The sequence below is a fragment of the Nicotiana tabacum genome, chromosome 11 (assembly GCF_000715075.1).
Source record: "Nicotiana tabacum cultivar K326 chromosome 11, ASM71507v2, whole genome shotgun sequence".
Classification (NCBI taxonomy): Eukaryota; Viridiplantae; Streptophyta; class Magnoliopsida; order Solanales; family Solanaceae; genus Nicotiana; species Nicotiana tabacum.
In genome coordinates, this window is record NC_134090.1 from 22883190 (window position 1) to 22902456 (window position 19267).

Below are 19267 nucleotides of genomic sequence, written 5' to 3' on the forward strand. Positions count from 1 at the left end.
CTCAATAGGACCCAAGGCAGTGCTCACACCCAAGTTACATAACCAGAATAGAGATGAGTGCAGTGTGGGAGTGCCAGCCCTTATGTGTCCAAGTTTAGAGGGAGCTTATGGGTCCCAAGGCAATGCTCACACAAGGAGGGCAGAACTTAAGTTCTAAGAGAATAGTGAAAGTGTAGGAACAGAGTTTTAAAAACTGAGGGGATAAAGGAGAAGGGGTAAAGGGTGATAGGGAGACAGTAATCAATAACACATAGAGTTAATAACTTCATACAAAGGGGGATCAAGGGTTGGGAATCCATTGCAAGGAGCCCATGCACTTAGGCATGGATCAGTTTTGGGCAAGCACAACAATAAAAGGTGCTGACATGCTTATAAACCAATCAGAACACACAACATCTGGAAGAAACATGGAGGTTATGATCCCAGGAGAATCAGGTTTGGGCCATGCACAATAATGTCCAATGTTGTTATGCCCCAAACCAAATACAAGTATTAAACACATTGGGGCAGGGATTTAGGATTCACAAATTATAGTAAGTAGTGGACAAAGCATTAATTTAGAGAAAGGGCAGATTAAAGCATGTTTAATAATGGTACTAGGTTAAATACAAACAGGGGACAAGCAAGTATGAAAGAGACAGTAAAGAAACATGATGTTGTTGGTGCAAAAGCTAATTAGAACATACCAGTAAAATGCAAATGCAGAGAAAAATAAGCGGGCTTCCCACAGCCTAGCCTTAGCTTTCAGCCGGCTAGGTAAGGCAACAATACAAATAGAAACAAAGAAAAGAGAGAGATTTTAGTGGAGTGTGTGTATGAACTTAGGTATTTTATGCCTTGTGTTCGTCTTTGAAAGAAGAGAAGTACAGGGTATTTATAGCTTTTTGAAAACGAGTTAAAGAGAAGTAATAAGCCACAAACATGGAAACAATCACTATTCAGAATCAATTACACAAGTGATTGCCTTTAATTAAGTGATCACTTGCTTAACGGTCAGTGACAGGTTCAAAATAAGGAAAGAAATCAATTTATAGGCAGACTGATTATTGCCATAAAAGAAGTAGTAAGACAATTGAGTAAGTGATTAAGTCTAAGTACAGGAATATACTTGTTTTGGAAAGGATTCAGTAAGGCAAAACAAGGAAAGAAATCAATTAACCATAACGGGCGAGTTAAATCAGATTTTCACAAAAGAAAAGTTTGAAATTAGTCACACAATTGAAGGTCAATCAAAGAAGGAAACTCAGCATATAAATAGAGTGCACAAACACTGGACATGTGAGGCCAAACTATTGGCAAAAGGAAACAGCATGCAATAATAGCACAAAGTTAGTAGACAACAAACATTCGAAACATGATAGTCACGTAGGTCAAGTTTCATTGACTTAGTAGTAGAGAAAAAAATAGAGTATCAGAAGCATGCAAAGGGTCAAGTGAAAAACCCTTCTGAAAAGCATAGTCGAGTTTCAAAGATAGTAAGAACTCATAACCAAAGGAATCGCATAAAGAAAAGAGATGCTGAAACAAAGGAATTTCAAATCAAGTCGAGCAATTTCACACAAATGAATTGCACAAGCAGTTTCAGAAACTCGAATAGACCCCAAAGAAATTAGGGTTTTCGAAACCAGTCGAGTTTAAAGATGATGAACAAATAGATTACACAAATACTTAGCAGACTGCTTCAGAGACTCGAATGAACCCAAAAGAAATTAGGGTTTTCAACACCAATCGAGTCTAGAGATGATAAACAAGTAAATCAAACAAATACTAACAAATAGACTCAGAAACCCCAAAAGAAATCAGGACTTTTATCATGCAAACTCAGATAGAAAGACAATACGAGCAAACATAGCAAAACATGTCAAAAATCAGAGAAAAGTTTTGAAATAACTTAACAAGAAAACCCTAATCGGAAAAGGTAAAGAGTTTTGAAAGCAAAGTTTTAAAAGAAACTTCGAGAAAAATGCTTAGAAGTTCAAAGCAAACATAGATCTGAAGCAGATCTGAAAGAAATCAAAAGAACCTTAGAGATTAGGGTTTCAGAAGAACTCCAAGTAACGAGAAATGCCTTGAAAGTCATTGATCTAAGCAGAAGAGTCAAATGTCTGACTCGAATGGCCATGGCTGGCCGGAGAAAGATCAGAGACGATCGGAGAACAGTCATCGAGCAAAGTCTGGACCAAGCCCCTTCATGATCTGGTCATGAGACCACAGAAACGAACACGTAGAAGCCATATGAGGCTGATACAGGTCTCCGATAACCTTGGAAGGCCATGGATTAGGGCGGATTAGAGTGGTGGCGGCTAGGGTTTGAGGGTGTTGTAGAGAGGATTTGGGAGAGGAGGGGTTTCAGAGGCGGCGTGTTGTGAGGAATGAGTTAGGGTGAAGGGGTCGTTTGGGTTAAAAAAGAAAAGGGTGATTATTGGTTATTGATCTTGAAGGATCAACGGCCTGGATTAAAACGATTAAGTGGGGAGGTTTAATGGGATAGGGTTTGGGTCGGTTTAGATTGCAATTGGGTCGGGGTAATTGGGCTTCAAATTGGGTTCAAATCAGGCTATAATTGAAATAAAATGGGGCTAACATTTAAATAGCCAATTTTCCCTATTTGATTTATAAAAAGTAATAAAATAATTTCTGTAAATAAATTAAAGGTGCTAAAATTATTTATAGTACATTATTATCAAATTAAAAATACTGGACTTAATTTTTATAGATATAAACGCAATTAAATCTAAAAGAGGCTAATATTGCTATTATATGCAATTTAGCTTTAAAAATACTAAATCAATTTATAAAAATATGTAAAAATATCTTAGCTATATTTTAGTATAAATATGAGAATCCAATAAACGAATCACCAAAATGATAACTTTGGGAATTATTATTGGGTTTTTATGAATAAAATAGGGGAATAAATTGGTTTAAAAATCTTTAAAAATTAACAAAAAATGATAAAACATTTGAACATACTTATACATACATATATATGCTATTTTGAAAGTATTTTGTATATTAAAAATATATATGGAAAAATTGGGTATCAACACTCATGTGATGCAATAGCAAAGGGTTAGACAATTAGTCTTGGTATATAAGTAAATAGATTTTCTTTTTCTCAAAGAAATAATAGTCAGAGTGAAAACGATATGTTACAGTAAGAATTTCGATTCCAGTGCTAAACTATGTCCAATAAGTTTGATGCTGCAACTCATCCGCAATATTCAGTTTTCCTTTGGCAAGATGTAGATTATTTGTTTGAAAAAGTCGCATAAACACTATTCCCATTTCCTTTTTTAATCTCTACAGAAAATTTGGTCCAGATCTCAAACCCAATGAGCAACACGCTCTACTCACAAGACTCAAAACAGATTCTAAGAAACAACAACAACAACAACGACCCAGTATAATCCCACAAGTGGGGTCTGGGGAGGATAATATGTACGCAGACCTTACCCCTACCCCGAAGGGTAGAGAGGCTGTTTCCAGGAGACCCTCGGCTTAAAAAGCAATAGGAGATGATATATTAGTACCATAAAAATGCGTAATAAAAATAACAACAATATATAAGAGATATGAAATATGAAATACAGGATACGAAATACGAAATAGATGGCTGGTATAGTACAACTAGAAGGTAAAGCCCTGCATCAATAGACGACCACTGACATTCCTAGTCTAACTCCTAACTAGATAGTCTCTCTCACTTGTGCTGTAGAAATATTCACACTCTCCCCTAACCTACAACCTTAATGCTCGACCTCCATAATTCCCTATCAAGGGCCATGTCCTCAGTAATCCTAAGTCGCGCCATGTCCTGTCTGATCACCTCTCCCCAATACTTCTTAGGTCTCCCTCTACCTCTCCGCGTGCCCACTACAGCCAGTCGCTCACACCTCCTCACCGGTGCATCAGTGCTCCTCCTCTGAATGCGCCCAAACCATCTGAGTCTTACTTCCCGCATCTTGTCCTCCATGGGGGCCACACCCACCTTCTCTCGAATATCTGCATTCCTAATCTTATCCATCCTTGTATGCCCGCACATCCACCTCAACATCCTCATCTCTGCTACTTTCATCTTCTGGGTGTGTGAGTTCTTTACCGGCCAACATTCAGTTCCATACAACATGGCAGGCCTAACCACTGCTCTATAAAACTTACCTTTTAGTAACGGTGGCACTTTCTTGTCACACAAGACTCCCGACGCTAACCTCCACTTCATCCACCCCACCCCTATACGGTGTGTGACATCCTCGTCAATCTCCCCGATCCCCTGAATAACCGATCCAAGGTACTTGAAACTACCTTTCTTGGGAATGACTTGAGAGTCAAGCCTCACTTCAACTCCCGCTTCCGTCGGCTCAACTCCAAATTTGCACTCGAGGTATTCCGTCTTCGTCCTACTCAACTTGAAACCTTTAGACTCAAGAGCATGTCTCCAAATCTCTAGCCTCTCGTTGACGCCGCCTCTTGTCTCGTCAATTAGAATAATGTCATCAGCAAATAGCATGCACCATGGAACCTCCCCTTGAATATGATGAGTCAGTGCATCCATCACCAGGGCAAATAGGAATGGGCTGCGCGCAGACCCTTGGTACAATCCCGTAATAACTGGAAAGTGTTCAGAGTCGCCTCCTACTGTCCTAACCCGAGTCTTAGCTCCATCATACATGTCTTTAATCACCCTAATATAGTTACTCGGGACGCCTTTATCCTCTAAGCAACTCCATAAGACCTTCCTAGGAACCTTATCGTACGCTTTCTCCAGATCAATAAACACCATGTGGAGATCCTTCTTCTTATATCTGTATTGTTCCACCATCCTCCTAATAAGGTAGATAGCTTCTGTGGTAGATCGTCCCGGCATGAACCCGAACTGGTTGTCTGAAATAGACACCGTCCTTCGCACTCTCATTTCTACCACTCTCTCCCAAACTTTCATGGTATGACTTAGTAATTTGATGCCCCTATAGTTGTTACAGCTCTGGACATCACCTTTGTTCTTATACAACGGGACCATTGTACTCCACCTCCACTCTTTAGGCATCCTATTAGTCTTGAATATAACACTAAACAATGCAGTAAGTCATTCCAAGCCTGCTTGACCCACACACTAAGAAATAGAGTAAAATGTATTTGAAAATGAAAAGGGGAAGCAAAATGTTAAAAGGTTATACACGCGGACTAGAAAGTATTCTGCATCCTCATACTATAAAACAAGAATGTCAGTTATCTTATCTCAATTCCTTCAACAATAAGGCCGTGCTTTGGAAGTCCAACCTTCACCTCTTGCACTCTCATTTCTATGCAATCATCTTCATTTTCAATGAAGAACTCACCCAATTCTATCTCAAACCAGCCATCATCTCTCAGTTTAGGAAGTAGTTTATCGGCTTGCACGATGCCAGGATCATCACGCCAATTGTATAGCCAGCGCACCTCGTATTCCACATTAGAAGTTGGGGTAGGAGGTGACACCTCATTTGGCTCATAATCATCATCCTCATAATCGTCAACTGGCTCGGGCTCCTCGTGCTCCGTATCAGAGGCCAGAGCAGACGCATAATTTTCGTAATCATCATCATCATCTGGATGCAAAAGAGCAAACCGGACGTTTCCGGATTCAACACCAGAAATTCCAACCGAAACCTCCGTGGGTCGATGATAAAACCCATATCCATCTTTGATCTTGTAAACAAAATAAGCTGTGTAGGATGTCAGTGGTGATAGAATCCCAGCCTTTATTGTGCCCCAAATTTCAAGCCACCAAACAATTTTGAGCTGAGCCACCTCTGGAAACCTATTTTGGCAATATGGGGAAAACTATTATCATTATATCTAAGAGTTTAAGTTATATACATTTGTCAGTGTAGGAAATTCTTTTATACAATCAAATCATCTTACCATATTTATAGGTAAGCCTCCTTAAATGTATGATTTATAATCTTGAAATAAAACAAATTACCCGCTACAATAAGAAAAAATGACATGGTGTTCGTTTATGCATAGAATTTAAATAAACTAATGTGTATATTTATTCTCAAGAGAAGGATAGTCTGTATCCTCTAAAAGACGGCAAACCTGGACTCTGGTAGTGAAGTCGAATTCCAATATTCTGGTGCATCACTCCATACAATGTTAAGATCCCTTGTACTTAGAAAGTAGCATTTCTTTCCAGTCCGTTTTTCCAGTGAGAAACTCTGTGGAACAAAAGCATATCTTGTAAGTCGAAACACACAACCGATGAAAGAGAATGAGCGTACAGAAAACATGTATCTATACAGGTTTAACAAGATGACAAGAGATGTTTGTATATAAAGGCCTCAAGAGATTGGGATTGCAGACAAGAGCGACTGATTGAAGACAAGCTCAGTTGCTCTATTTTAATTACCCAGCTATGCAGAGTAGATATTTTCGCGGAATGGTCAAGTAAGGTAAATTTCATTAATAAAGGCATCCAGGGGATGGCCGGAAGCAAAAGCTGAATACAAAAGAAAAGAGGTAAGCCTCCTGAAGAAAATTCTAGCACTTAACTTCTCAAGGAGATTACAAAATCCAAAAGCTAAAGGGATTGTTTACATCAAAATGGTTGCATGAAGCAAAAAGGTTAACACACATTTTTGTAAAATGGTAAATAACACTAAATTGTCACATTAACTGACTCTTCCCAAAAGTATAATGACAATAATTTTCTTAATGTATCAACGATTATAGAATTAAGAACTCAATAACACAACAATTATAGCAGAGCTGAAGCATGATGTGAGCATTACTAATTAAGAGCTCAATCAAGCAGATTTTAATCCAACTGAAACTAAATATTCCCAAAAAACAGAAAAATGATCATCGTTTAGAAACAATATGAAAGCCAGAACATAAATAAATAATATCACATGCTGGCTGTCACCTTTGTACAAAAAATAATCATCCTAATTGGATTCACCTTACCAAAGGACATCAAATTGCAAATTAAATATTCAATAATTGCCAGTTCAACTCGCTAAAAATTTACTCGCATTCGGTGTTTATGTCAAGCCGATTAACTTATCATGGTTATTACCCAAAACAAAAAACACTTATCATGGTTAAATAATTTATTGAGGAAATAAGTATTAATTAATCATGGTTATGTAAAAGAATTCTATATGCAAACACATGTTATGCATCTTTTAGTGGTGTAAACACAGATTGCCAGTAACTTCTTACCTTTCTCCATGAATGGATAAAGCCAAGGGTAATATTTTCCATAAGAGGATAGAAATGTTGATATTCAGATTTACTTTCGAAAAGAAAAAAAAACAAGACATAAACAACCAGCAGCAAGTTACAACTACTTGTTTGCTCAAAAAAAAAAAAAGTTACAACTACTTTGATCCCACGGAAATACAAATGTACTGACAAAAACTAATCGTTTTTTCTTTGTTTCCATATTTACCTTGCGACCTTCATCAATTAAGACGGGATGATGGCAAAGATAAACATATAGATCCTTGTTTGAATGGAAATCGGGGATCGGAGTGAGTGATCGGGAAATGATGGACCGATAATCGGACGGCAGGAATCGGAATCGGCGGCGGATCGGACAGATGTAGAGACTAAGGAAAGGCGGCAAACGTCGATAGGGCTCTATTTGGACGTTGTTAATGAAGTTTTACGCCCCCTACACCAGAGCAAGAGGGTTCCTTGCCAAGAAAAAGTCTAATAGTTTATAAAGATATGGAGGAGGATAAAATAATACTAACATAACGGTCCGTTAAGCATAATGCAGTTACACTAGAAGAGAATGTTCAAAACATAATACCGTCATACAACCCTCTAGTAGTAGTAGCATCCACACACAAGTATTACTCCTCTCATCTTCTTCACCATTCTCATTCTCCATTTGTCGTTTTTTTTCCTGTGGTTATGGCCGGGTTTTAATTGCTTATTAAGAGTTGTTTGGTGGACTCTTAGGGGTGGTTTGGTAGGATGTATAAGAATAATGCGGAATAAGGTGTATTAGCAATGCATGGATTAGTAATGCATGTGTTGGTAATGCAAGCATTAGTTGTGCATATATTATTTCTTATCTACTGTTTGGTATTGTGTATTAAAATTATAATGCATTGTATTAAAATTATAATGCATTGAGCTATTTAAGTTAATCTTAGTTTTTAATTATTTGTCTAACATTCTATAATTGATATGACTATTTAATATGTCAATAATAACCAAACATTTTAAACGCTTTATCTAGTGATAGCATATGAAAGGATACCAAACCGTCGAAATTTCAGTAAAAAAAAAAATACTTTTAGTTTCTGATTCCTTTTTTTTTTTTTTTTGTATTGAAATAAGTTACTACTTTTCTTAATTTTATAGTGAGAATTTTATACGTATTTCTTAATATTATATTAAATTCATTTATTATTTTACTAAAAGAAGCCTCATTACTCGAGGAATTTCCATTGGAGTGATCCGACTCTTGTGGGTGAGGATCAAATTAGCAAAAGAAATGTACGAATTTGTGGAATGAATTTGAGTGCGAGATGCATGTACGTATATATAAAATGGAGTGTGTATGTATTATGTATATTACATGCAATTGCTACTATTATTAAACGAGAATAACTTCATTGTCATGCTTTCAGGGGAAAATTGGAAATTCAATTTGTATTATGTTAAGACATATGAAGATGTTGTTACTTAGCGGATTGAGCTCCTTCTTTTTCTTTTCTTCTTCTTTTATATTGGGCCGAGAAGCCCACTCTTCTATTTATTGACTACTTAGCTAGTTTAGAGAGTTTTATATAAACTGGGCTGGCCCAATTCAGTTGGTCGGTCAATATATGTGTACTAAGACAAATATCTCATTTTTAGTCTATTCTAACACAAGCTAGAAGCTTCCTTTCTCTCTCAACGATCTTCTCTAACCCTAGATAGATTTTCATGGTTTTGTCTTCAATCCAAACTTTATCATGGTGTCAGAGTCCAAATCTAGGTAGATCGGGTGATTACCTCTCGTCCGATGTTACCCTCATGTATTTTTATCGGAATTTTAGTGGTCCGTTGTCGTTTGTCTTCTTTGACGATTTTCAATGAATTTCTCTAGTAATGGCGTTGGAATTAGCGTGTGTTCTGGTGGTGTTTGCTCATGTTGCTGATTGACCGAACTCATTCAGTATTCTTGTGAAGTCTTCATCAACCTAGGGTTTAGGGATTTCTGCATCTGTACGCTTCAGCTAGGGTATGTTTGTGTCTTCGTCTCTTTTACTCTTATATACAAGGTCATTGTTCCTTCCGGTTGTGAAAGAATTGGTAACCCTATTTATCTCCTTTTTTTCTATTGTTTTAGATTACATGTGTAGTATTTCTCTGCTAATTGTGTATAAAAATGTGTGAAGATACTTTCCCATCTATGTTGCCTACTGCTCGCGTTACAACCTCTTGTTCTGTGTTTCATGAAGACGACTATACCTACCCCTGTCTATCCCTTCTATGTGCATCCTTCTGACGTGTTGGGGTCCTCACTAGTTTCTCTCCCTTTTGATGGTACTGCGTATGGGAGGTGGAGGCAAACTATTCTTGTAGCCTTGTTTGTTAGAAATAAATTGGATTTCATTAATGGATCCTCAGTCAAACCTTCTGACAGTTCTCTCTTGGCGAGACAGTGGCAGAGGTATAATAATTTAGTCGTCTCATGGTTAACTAACTCCCTGTCCAAAGATATTGCTCGTAGTGTTGAGTACTCTGAACTTGCCAAAGATATTTGAAGTGAATTGGAGAAAAGATATGGTCAGGCAGATGCTACAAGAGTGTTTGAGCTTAAGAAAGAACTAGCTCACATTTCACAAGGCTCACTTGGTATTGCCTCCTATTTTAATAAGATCAAGCAATTGTGGGATGCGATTGAAGCCTTGTTAATTAGTAGAGTCAGATCTTGCAGCAACTGTGGTTTTAAATCTGACTATCAGAAGGATGATGATGTCCAAAAAGTGTATCAATTTTTTATGGGCCTCAATGATACATATGTGCGGACTAGAAGTAACATTTTCATGATTAAACCATTCCCTTCTGAAAGCATTGTCTACAATATCTTGTTGTCAGATGAGAAGCAGAGGCATGTTTCTACCTCTCCTCAGTTTCTCCTTTACATCTACTTCCTTCAATGCTGGGGTGTCTAAACAGGGGTTTCCTTCCAGAGTCAACTTTGATGTTCAGAAATTCCCTGCTTGCAAGTACTGTAAGAAACCAAGTCACACCATTGATAAGTGTTATAAGCTTCATGGGTATCCTCCTAATTTCAAGTTCACAAAGGGGTCTGGCAGTAAAAAGACTGCAGCTCATGTTGAAGTGAATTCTCCTGGTCCTCCTGCTAATGTGGTTTCTAATATGGATTCTGAGTCTGTCAAGCCCTCTGAGTCTAATAATGTTTCAATGGTTCCTGGTCTGACACAAGATCAATTACCCCAACTGATGATGTTACTACGCCAGTCCCATGTTTCTGTAGATTCCTCCTCTACGCCCACTCTCATGGCTTCTGCTAACTTTGCTGGTAAGCTGTTATCAAAAAGTATTTTGCTCAAGTCATGCATGCTTTCACAAGTAGATAGTATTATTTGGGTTATAGATTTTGGAGCATTTGATCATATGACCTCACATAAAGACCTACTCTTTAACTTACAAACTCTACCTGTGCCTTGTCTTGTTTCACTCCCAAATGGCTACAAGGTTAAAGTTCACTTAGTAGGATATTTGTCTTTATTCCTAAATTTCACAATTTATCATATTCTTTATGTTCCTTATTTCCAATATAATCTCATATCTGTTCATAAATTGTTAGACCAATACAATGGAATTGTTATGCTTACCAGAACTCTTTGTTCTATACATGCCCCTTCTCTGAAGATGCCTCTGGCTCTTGATAAACTGGTCCATAATCTTTACAAGCTTCTCCTCCCTCCTGTTGCTAGCACCACATTGTACTCTTCTTGTATTGTTAATTCTCCTATTGTTTCTCTTGTCTGTGTTTTGCCTGAAATACATGAAGATGTAAAGACTATTATAAATGTAAATGTTGTTGCTTCTGATGAGACACATGTAACTACTAATGTAAATCTGAATGACATCAATAAAATGGATGTGGTTTGGCATTATAGCTTTGGCGCATATCCCTTTCTCTAAAATGAAACATATTTTTATACTTGGGTTACAGTTATCTTCTAAGCAATCTTTTTCTTGTCCAATATGTCCACTAGATAGGCAAACTAGACTACTATTTTCTAATAGTAGTATACAAACCACAAAACCTTTTCAGTTAATACATATTGACAGCTGGGGACCATATCATTCACCTAACTATACTGGCTCCAGATATTTTATAACCATTATTGATGACTTTTCAAGAGACACTTAGACTCATCTAATGGGAGCCAAAAGTAATGTCTTTGACCTTCTAAAAGCCTTCATTGCCATGACTGAAACCCAATTCCAATTAAAGATTCAGACTGTAAGAAGTGACAATGCCCTAGAATTAGGATCCAACACTGTAGGGTCCACATTCTTTTTTTAAAAAGATATTTTGCATCAGATAACATGTCCTCATACTCCACAACATAATGGAGTTGTGGAAAAGAAACACAAACATCTTCTGGAGACTACAAGAGCTCTTCTTTTTCAGTCTGGCCTCCCTCTTAGATTATGGGGATATTGTATGTTAACTGCAACAAACTTGATAAATAGGTTCCCTTCTAGTGTCTTAAAAGATAAATGTCCTTATGAAATTTTATACAACAAACTCCCAACTTATTCCAATCTTAGAGCTTTTGGCTGTTTATGCTACTCTACCGTTCCAAAGCCTCATAGAGATAAGTCACAACCTAGAATTGTTCCTTGTGTGTTCTTAGGATATCTTTTTGGAAAGAAATCCTATAAGTCGTATGACTTACAGAATAAAATCTGCTTTGTCTCCAGAGATGTTGTCTTTCATGAACATGTATTCCCTTTTATTTAATCTGGTTCTGCTTCTCCTACTATGACCAATTTTTTATTTTCTACACGTTTTGCCCATTCTGCTAGGCAGACTTCCCTTTCACTTCATGACTACTTCTCCCTTGTACATCCTGAAGTTCACACTTCTTTTCCTTCGACCTCTCCTGCTCCTACAGTACTTTGGGACATCTCCCCTTCTTCTCCTGGTTCCTCATCTTCTCCTGATTTGTCTTCTTCCTCTACCAATGATTCTGAATTTCCTCCTTTAAGGAGATCCTCTAGACCTCATAATCCTCCTTCTAGCTTGCAAAATTATGTCTGCACACTACCATCCCATTGCTCAGGTGTGCAAATTCATCTGTTATATCTACTTCTAGTGAACATCATGTCTTTGAGCCCAATACTTATTCTTAGGCAGCAGTTGTCCCTAAGTGACAGGATGATATAAGAAAATAGTTTGAGGCATTGGATGCTAATGGAACATGGGATATAGTTGAGTTACCCAAAGGCAAGAAGCCAATTGGTTGCAAATGGGTATATAAAAATAAGTACTAAGCTGATGGGAGCATAGAAACATATAAGGCTAGACTTGTGATGAGGGGTGATACACAAGTTGAGGGCATAGATTTTCATGATTTTTTTACCTTTTGTTCAGATGTCTACTATTAAAACATTGATTATTATAGCTGTTAAAAGAAAATGGCATTTATTTTAGCTAGATGTTAATAATACTTTCTTACATGGGGATTTAGATGAGGAAGTTTTTACAAAAATTCCACCTGGTTTCTCTATTTCTTCTACTACACAAGCAGTTCCATCTCATTCTTCCTCTACTTCTCAGGTTTGCAAACTATAGAAATATTTATATGGTCTGAGGCAAGCTTGAAGGTAGTGGTATGCCAAGTTGTCTCAATCTCTGTCCTCTAGAGGGTATGTGCATTCTATAAATGATTACTCCCTTTTTACTAGAGGTTTTGGGGATACTTTGGTGATCTTAGTAGTCTATGTTGATGATATTATCATCGCGGGACTGATTTGTGTGAAATTGCTGCTGTAAAGACTTTCCTCCATGATCAATTCAAGATTAAGGACCTCGGCCAGCTTAACTATTTCTTGGGTATTGAAGTCTTGTATTCTGAGGGTGGTGTCTTATTTCATCAGAAAAAGTTTGTCCATAACCTGCTATTAGAGTTCCACTCCTCTGATTGTTCTTCTTTGGTGTCTCCTCTTGAAATACATGACAAATTGAAGGCAGATTGTGGTGATCCTTTGCATAATCCTGAGACTTACAGGTGTTTGGTGGGCAAACTCAATTTCTTAACCCATACCAAGCCTGAAATTTGTTTTGCAGTGCAGCATCTGAGCTAGTTTATGCAGAACCCTTGCATTCCTCACATGCAGGCTGCCCTGAGGTTACTCAGGTATCTCAAGGTCACTCCTAACTTTGGTATTTTCTATAATACCTCTTCTGACCTCTCTCTCAGTGTTTATTGTGATAGTGATTGGGGTGCTTGCCCAGATAGTAGGAAATCTGTTGGTGGGTTTTGCACATTGTTGGGGGGCAGTCTTGTGGGTTGGAAATCAAAGATACAATCTATGGTATCCTTGTCCTCTCCTGAGGCTAAATATAGGTCCATAAGTAAGGCTAGTGCTGAGATTACTTGAGTTTGCAGGCTCCTTTACGATTTTGGCATTACTTTTCTTCTCTTTTTCGTTTGTTTTGTGACAATCAAGTCACTATTCACATTGCTAAGAACCCTGTTTTTCATGAGCGCACTAAGCATATTGAGTTGGACTGCCATTTTGTTCGCACCAAGCTGAATGAGGGGCTACTTCAGCTGCTCCACACCTCTAGTGCCACTCAACTTGCTGACATGTTCACCAAGCCTTTGGTTGGAGCTGTCCATCATCTCAATCTTCGCAAGTTGGGGGTTGTCTCACCCTCCAACTTTCCGGGGGTGTTAAGACATATGAAGATGTTGTTACTTAGCGGATTGGGCTCCTTTCTTTTTCTTTTCTTCTTCTTTTATATTGGACCCAGAAGCTCACTCTTGTATTTATCGACTGCTTAGCTAGTTTAGAGAGTTTTATATAAACTGGGCTGGCCCAATTCAATTGGTCGGTCAATATAGGTACATTGAGACAAATATCTCGTTTTTAGTCTATTCTAACATAAGCTAGACGCTTCCTTTCTATCTCAACGATCCTCTCTAACCCTAGATAGATTTTCATCGTTCTGTCTTCAAGCCAAACATTATCATATTAAGCTCTAATTTAAGCTGGATAAGATAAATTACTATTGCGCCATTCTCCGTACGGACTAACCATCTACCTCCAAGGTTATTCTTGTGCATAAGAATGCTGAATCTGGGAGCATCAAGTAGTTATTCCAGTTGGAGAGTGATTATATGGTGAAGCGCGGATACTAGAATACAAAATCACAGGTAGTGAATAGAGATATGTTCGTGGACTGTATAAGCGAGATTCCTCTAATTACCCAATTTTCATGGATATGGTATCTTGCCGTCAATATCTTCGATCTCTTTGCTGCAACACCCTGATATGTAGGCTTTCTCTCCTGAATATTGTACTAGTATCATACTTGATGCATACCTTCAGTGCTTTCTAAATTCTTTGCTATTTACTGAGTCCATATGTAAATCTATCTTGTTGTAAAGATATCTCATAGCTTCAAGAATTCAATGCTTAATTAGTCTAGTAATCAAGTTGTTAGCTTAAGAAGATTACTTGGTCTTATTTTACCTCCTGATATATTACTGTATTTTTTGATATCCTCATTGTATTTCAGTGCTTAATCAATTAATTCAAAAATTACTATCTTGTTTTTTTGAGAGTTTATATCTGTTTTTTTGAGTGATCTTTTTGGGTTAGGTATGAGAGAAACTGGCATTGATTCTGTTTTGCTATCATCGCAAGTGAAAACTGTTATCAGACCAAACTAAGAAGTATCTCAATTCACTGCCAAAAGATTCATAAGATTGGGATTAGACGATTTATCAGTGTGTAAGGGAACTTTGCTTTTCCTCTAAGGAGGAGCAGAAAGGTGTCCTCCTGATAGTACAAGTCACTTGTTGAGCTTTCTGTACATAATTAGATCTAGATTAACAATGGCTAAAAAAATTGAACTAGAAAAGCCATAAAAAACTACTGTAAAGAGTGAAAATAAGTAATTGATTGAATTGAATAGAGTTTGATTGATTGCTGTGTGTTGATTGGAGATATCCATCACTGGACAAAGTAGTGCACTTTTACAAGAGAGTTGGCCGTTAACATGCCCAAACCACTTTTATAAGGCATGGGGAACCTTTTGATACTAAACACCGGTTCATTGAATTACAGAATGAGTCTTTCAAACACTGTAAGCACTCAAAAGACTAAAGGCAGGGGACAGTTTTCTTTTTACAAAAGGACTATTAGTGTATTTATAATCACCAGAAAACAACAGTTGATGCCCAAACCACAATATGAATATGCTCTAAATTCTATTCCTAAAACCTGGGCCATATGACATCCAGCCGAGGTAAGAATAAGCGCTACTTATCTGACTGATCTCATATGTGATAACTCTTAACTCTTATAAATGATTAATACTGATATGTGATAACTCTTGTTGATGATAAATAAGGTATATCTTTTGTCAATAATATTAATTGTTAGTAGATGACATACTCACCTACTCTCATTATGCATTCGTATCGCTATAAGTAGCAATGCATTACAGTTTACAGCCATGGCAAAATAATGCCAATCTGTTGGCTGAAGATAATGGCGTCATAATGTAGCAACAACATCTGCAACGTTCACCTGGTATTTCAAGAACCATTGATAGTAGGCTAGGTTCATGTAATTTGGCAAATGTTTATGCCCTAATTTGACTATGTTTCACTGTTCGAGGATAGTTAAATGACGATAAATTGACTCTAATTGTGATTTTCATGTTTTGCAGGAGCAAGTTGCGTTTATGAGGACTTGGGACAGTGTTTGGAGCTAAATTAAAGCAAGGGAAGCCCCTCGGAGCTGAGTGTGTGTTAAAGAAGAGAGAAAAGATGAGCTAAAATGATGACCAGCTTAGCGCGGCCATTAACGCGCCCACTAGCGCGACCGCGATAGTCCAGAACCTCGAGACAGAATACTATGCTATATGCGCGGCCATTAGCGCTGCCGCGCTAGTCCAGTTCGGAGATTATAATTTCAGGGGTAAACTTGGAAGTTCGGGAGTAATTCCACTTAACCTATAAGAGGTCCAGCTCGCCCAAAGGGACATTATCAAGGTCTTTACAGCTTAGTTGAAGGCAAGGAGAGGCAAGAGGCAAGGAGGATAATTCAACATTGAGTTCTTCTTTCCTTCCTTTTGTATTTTACAATTTATGATGACTTTTGTTGTTGTTAGTATGAATACAATTATGAGTAGCTAAATATTTAGGGTTAATATAGTTTGTCCGGTTTAATCTCTATTTGTTCAACTACGTTCTTGTTGTAGTTAATTGATAGAATCCTCAAGTAGCTGTGCATATTTAGTATGTATTACTCGGGAGGGAGTGCATATTTACGTAAATGTTGAACAACACCACTCCCAAAGTATATGAGGAATCAATAATCGAGGGTTTAAAGGCAGGATTAGGCATAACGAAGCCTTGGGTGCGATCTAAAGTGAGCTGTAATAAAAGCCAGCTAACGTAACTCGGGAGAGTGCGTCTAGTAAATTGTTGTGATTACTCGTGAGAGATTTACGGTAATAAGAGTGATTATGATCGATAGAGACGATTAGACAATCTATGCAAAACATAACAGGAAAAGATTCCATTAATAGGGGAAATCATAACCTTAGATCCTTCTCTTATTTGTATACAATCCAATCATAGTTAGCTTTAGTTTACTTGCTTTCATTCAGTTATAGTTAGTAAAAACATCTCCAATTGTTATTCAAAATATCTGGGAAGTTGATTACGAAGAATTTAGTGAGTCTAACAAGAGTAATTGGTAGGTTAATTCCATGTGGATTCGACTCTGGGCTAAATACTCGGATTATTTTTGCAGCGACCGCTTTGTCCTTTTTATAAGGCATAGTTGGGCGTGATCAAATTTTGGCGTCGTTGCCGGGGAGTTAACGGTGTTATCAATTACAGTTGAAAGAAATACAAAAATTCTTAGTGTAGTCAGTTTTCTTTATTTTCAATCTATACATTGAAATTTTAATGTTTGTTGACTTGGTTGTACAGGTGCATGCCTAGAAACTCATCGAGAACTGGTGAAGTATTTGAAGTATTATCATATCCCGAGAAAGTTTTCAACGCCTTGAATCGGGCCAACTAGAAAAACAAACAACAATCAACTGAACAACTCGAACCAGAAATGGGGGATAACGTGTTAGACCCAGCTGCGCCATTAGCGCTAGTGGCACCTCTTGTGCGAGAGACTGCTCTATATGACTGGGCACAACCCACAACAGAGAATTTGGCCACAGCGATATTAGTCTCGCAGATACAAGCCGAATCTTTTCAAATCACAAACAACATGCTGCACTTGTTGCAAAACAATGGACTATTTTCGGGGTCATACATTGAAGATCCTCAACAGCACTTGAAGAATTTTCAGTCAATCTGCAAAACTCAAAGGCAGCACAATGTAACTCAGGAAGCAATAAAGCTGTTTTTGTTTCCATTCTCAGTGACAAGAGCTGCGAGACTTGACTAAACTTGCTCCCCATTAATTCCATCACGACTTGGGAGGAATTATTCAAGCAATTTGTAAATAAGTCTCATCCACCCAACAAGACTGCTCAGCAAATTGATAAAATTTTGAGCTTTAAACAGAAATCAATGGAGACACTACAAGAAACATGGGAACGATTCAAAGGGATGTTGGTTATATGTCCGCACCACGGTATTCCAGATCAGATATTGGGGCAGCGATTTTATATGGGTTTGACAGATAGTGTGAAGGCTAATGTTGATGCTTCAATTGGTGGAGCATTCTTGAGCAAAACATGGAGAGAAAGCCAGAGCCTACTTGAATAGATGACACAGAATTCAGGGTGGACAACCAGGAATGCACCTATCACTCTAGTAGTTCACTCAGTGCCCTTAGATCTATCCAATACTCTTGCTGAAAATATAGTCACATTAATGACACAGATGAGTATACTCACCAAAATGGTGAAATAGTCAGGGTAGAAGCAGCAGACACACATTGTTGATACTACCAATGGGGGTTTATGCACATCTTGCATTAGTCAGCCAATTGATAACCAATGGAATGCAGAAAGTGATCATGATCACTACCCTGAGGACATGAATTATGTGTCTAATTATGGAGGCCAGAGATAGGGTGGTCAAAATTGGGGCCAATAGAATCAGCCATACAGGTCAGTCCAGCCACAACTCAACAATGGAAATATGGGAGGTATGCGACCTCACAATAATATGGCGCCCTACCAACGGCCACAAGGATACAACAATCAAAATCAGCAGCAGGGTTTTGATCCTCCTCAGCAGCAATATGGTGGGAGATAGGAAGATGGGTTTGCTAGACTCGAGGCAATGATGCAGCAGGTTATTGGGTCAAATGCAAAAATGAGTGATAGGGTAGTTGCATATGAGTCAGGTATAAAGAATATTGAAGTGCAGATGGGCCAGATTTTGATGTCTTTGAATAATCGTCCTCATAGTACATTGCCTGCAGACACTCAGATAAATCCAAAAGATCAAGGCCCGAGAAGTTGATGGCAGTGAGTCTACGTAATGGCAGAGACTTAGACTTGGAGAAAGAGAGGACTCGAGAAAGAAGACAGGCTGAGACACTTGTACTAGTGCCCATTGAGCTAGATGATTCAACGAAACTGACAGAGGTGACAGTACAGCCTGCCCAGGAAGAAACCAACACACAGATTGAGGCTGAGAAAGAAGCTGAGACAGTCCAGGAACCGCTAGTTGAAGTGGTGTCTGACAAAGAGAATACCCAAATCATCGGGAAGAAGAGACCTCCAACCCCATTCCCACAGAGGCTGGCCAAGTACCAGAAAGAGGAACAATACAAGAAATTCTTGGAGATGCTGAAACAAATCCAGGTAAATATTCCATTGATTGATGCTTTGAAGGAGATACCTGGTTATGCAAAAATGATGAAGGACTTGATGCCCCAAAAATTCGATTTCCAAGACTTGGCCACAATGACTCTAACTTAGACCTGCAGTGCTGTGGTGACTAGACCAGTTGCTGAGAAGTTGTCTAACCTAGGGAGTTTCACAATTCCCTGCACCATTGGTAAGTTTGCATTT

The 19267-nt window shown here is 38.1% G+C and overlaps 1 non-coding gene and 1 pseudogene across 1 annotated transcript; both read right to left on the reverse strand.

Moving 5' to 3' along the window:
* Nucleotides 1–5161: 5161 nt before the first annotated feature.
* Nucleotides 5162–7882, reverse strand: LOC107824712 (putative F-box protein PP2-B12; annotated as a pseudogene).
* A 9893-nt stretch (nucleotides 7883–17775) lies between these two features.
* Nucleotides 17776–17878, reverse strand: LOC142166667 (small nucleolar RNA R71). Its single transcript, XR_012697070.1, has one exon. It is a non-coding gene; the product is annotated as a small nucleolar RNA R71 (small nucleolar RNA).
* Between the last annotated feature and the right edge of the window lie 1389 nt (nucleotides 17879–19267).